The 3,271-nt window shown below is 38.5% G+C and overlaps 1 non-coding gene across 1 annotated transcript; it reads right to left on the reverse strand.

Moving 5' to 3' along the window:
• Positions 1-1,219: 1,219 nt before the first annotated feature.
• Positions 1,220-1,327, reverse strand: LOC112746542 (small nucleolar RNA R71). Its single transcript, XR_003174422.1, has one exon. It is a non-coding gene; the product is annotated as a small nucleolar RNA R71 (small nucleolar RNA).
• Positions 1,328-3,271: the final 1,944 nt, after the last annotated feature.

Here is a 3,271-nt window from a genome sequence, read left to right on the forward strand (position 1 = left end):
TAATTAATATTTTGATTCAAAAATTTCAAGTTTGTTACTTGCTTGTTAAGAAAGATTCAAACTTTGAGTTCTAGAATCATATCTTGTGATTTCTTGTGAATCAAGTCATTAATTGTGATTTTAAAAAATCAAATCTTTTTCAAAACTAATTTCAATCATATCTTTTCAAAAATATCTCTTTATCTTATCTTTTTCAAAATTTGATTTTAAAATATCCTTTCTAACTTCTTATCTTCTTATCTTTTCAAAATTGATTTTCAAATTTGTTTCAACTAACTAACTAACTTTTTGTTTGTTTCTTATCTTTTTCAAAACTACCTAACTAACTCTCTCTCTCTAATTTTCGAAAATATCTTCCCTCTTTTTCAAAATTTCTTTTTAATTAACTAATTATTTTAATTTTTGATTTTAATTTTCAAAAAATTACTAACCTTTTTCAAAAACTATTTTCGAAAATCACTAACTCTTTTTCAAAAATAATTTTCGAAAATTCTCCTTCTCTCTCATCTCCTTCTATTTATTTATTCATCTACTAACATCTCTCTTCACCCCACATCTCTGCTCTCCTTACCCTTGTGTTTCTTTCTTTACATTACATTCTTTTCTTCTTCTACTCACACAGGGGAACCTCTATACCTGTGGTAAAAAGGATCCCTATTATTATTTTTCTGTCCCTCTTTTTCATACGAGCAGGAGCAAGGACAAGAACATTCTTGTTGAAGCAGATCCAAAACTTGAAAGGACTCTGAAGAGGAAACTAAGAGAAGCTAAATTACAATAATCCAGCAAGCACCTTTCAGAAATTTTCGAACAGAAAGAGGAGATGGCAGCCGAAAATAATAATAATGCAAGGAGGATGCTTGGTGACTTTACTGCACCTAATTCCAATTTACATGGAAGAAGCATCTCCATTCCTGCCATTGGAGCAAACAATTTTGAGCTGAAACCTCAATTAGTTTCTCTGATGCAACAGAACTGCAAGTTTCATGGACTTCCATCTGAAGATCCTTTTCAGTTCTTAACTGAATTCTTGCAGATCTGTGATACTGTTAAGACTAATGGAGTAGATCCTGAAGTCTACAGGCTCATGCTTTTCCCTTTTGCTGTGAGAGACAGAGCTAGAATATGGTTGGACTCTCAATCTAAGGATAGCCTGAACTCTTGGGATAAGCTGGTCAAGGCTTTCTTAGCCAAGTTCTTTCCTCCTCAAAAGCTGAGAAAGCTTAGAGTGGATGTTCAAACCTTCAGACAGAAAGAAGGTGAATCCCTCTATGAAGCTTGGGAGAGATACAAAGAACTAACCAAAAAGTGTCCTTCTGACATGCTTTCAGAATGGACCATCCTGGATATATTCTATGATGGTCTATCTGAATTGGCTAAAATGTCATTGGATACTTTTGCAGGTGGATCCATTCACCTAAAGAAAACGCCTGCAGAAGCTCAAGAACTCATTGACATGGTTGCTAATAACCAGTTCATGTACACTTCTGAGAGGAATCCTGTGAGTAATAGGACGCCTATGAAGAAGGGAGTTCTTGAAATTGATACTCTGAATGCCATACTGGCTCAGAATAAAATATTGACTCAGCAAGTCAATATAATTTCTCAGAGTCTGAATGGAATGCAAGCTGCATCCAACAGTACTCAAGAGGCATCTTCTGAAGAAGAAGCTTATGATCCTGAAAACCCTGCAATAGCAGAGGTGAATTACATGGGTGAACCTTATGGAAACACCTATAACCCCTCATGGAGAAATCACCCAAATCTCTCATGGAAGGATCAACAAAAACCTCAACAAGGCTTTAATAATGGTGGAAGAAATAGGTTTAACAACAGTAAACCTTTTCCATCATCCACTCAGCAACAGACAGAGAACTCTGAACAAAATACCTCTAATTTAGCAAACTTAGTCTCTGATCTATCTAAGGCCACTATAAGTTTCATGAATGAAACAAGGTCCTCCATTAGAAATTTGGAGGCACAAGTGGGCCAGCCGAGTAAAAGGATCACTGAAATCCCTCCTAGTACTCTCCCAAGCAATACAGAAGAAATCCAAAAGGAGAGTGCAAGGCCATTGACATAGTCAACACGGCCGAACCTGGAGAGGAAGGGGAGGACATAAATCCCAGTGAGGAAGACCTCCTGGGACGTCCAGTGATCAATAAGGAGTTTTCCTTTGAGGAACCAAAGGAATCTGAGGCTCACCTAGAGACCATAGAGATTCCATTAAACCTCCTTATGCCATTCATGAGCTCTGATGAGTATTCCTCTTCTGAAGAGAATGAGGATGTTACTGAGGAGCAAGTTACCAAGTACCTTGGTGCAATCATGAAGCTGAATGCCAAATTATTTGGTATTGAGACTTGGGGAGATGAACCTCCCCTGTTCACCAATGAACTGAGTGATCTGGATCAACTGACATTGCCTCAGAAGAAACAGGATCCTGGAAAGTTTCTAATACCTTGTACCATAGGCACCATGATCTTTGAAAAGACTCTGTGTGACCTTGGTTCAGGGATAAAGCTCATGCCCCTCTCTGTAATAGAGAAACTGGGAATCTTCGGGGTGCAAGCTTCTAAAATCTCATTAGAGATGGTAGACAATTCAAGAAAACAGGCTTATGGACAAGTAGAGGACGTGTTAGTAAAGGTTGGAGGCCTTTGCATCCCTGCTGATTTCATAGTCAAAGATACTGGGAAGGATGAGGATGAATCCATCATCCTTGGAAGACCCTTCCTAGCGACAGCAAGAGCTGTGATTGATGTTGACAGAGGTGAACTAGTCCTTCAATTGAATGAGGACTCCCTTGTGTTTAAAACTCGAGGTCATCCTTCTGTAAACATGGAGAGGAAGCATAAAAAGCTTCTCTCAAAACAGAGTCAACCAGAGCCCCCACAGTCAAACTCTAAGTTTGGTGTTGGGAGGCCACAACCAAACTCTAAGTTTGGTGTTAGGAAGTCTCAACAATGCTCTGAACATCTGTGAGCCTCCATGAGAGCCCACTGTCAAGCTATTGACATTAAAGAAGCGCTTGTTGGGAGGCAACCCAATTTTTATTTATCTAATTTTATTGTTCTTTCATGTTTTATTAGGTTCATGATCATGTGGAGTCACAAAATAAATATAAAAATTGAAAACGGAATCAAAAACAGCAGAAGAAAAATCACACCCTGGAGGAGGATCTCACTGGCGTTTAAACGCCAGTAAGAAGCATGTTCAACGCCAGAACAGAGCATGGTTCTGGCGCTGAACACCCAAAATGGGCAGCATC

The sequence above is a fragment of the Arachis hypogaea genome, chromosome 14, assembly GCF_003086295.3.
Source record: "Arachis hypogaea cultivar Tifrunner chromosome 14, arahy.Tifrunner.gnm2.J5K5, whole genome shotgun sequence".
Lineage (NCBI taxonomy): Eukaryota > Viridiplantae > Streptophyta > Magnoliopsida > Fabales > Fabaceae > Arachis > Arachis hypogaea.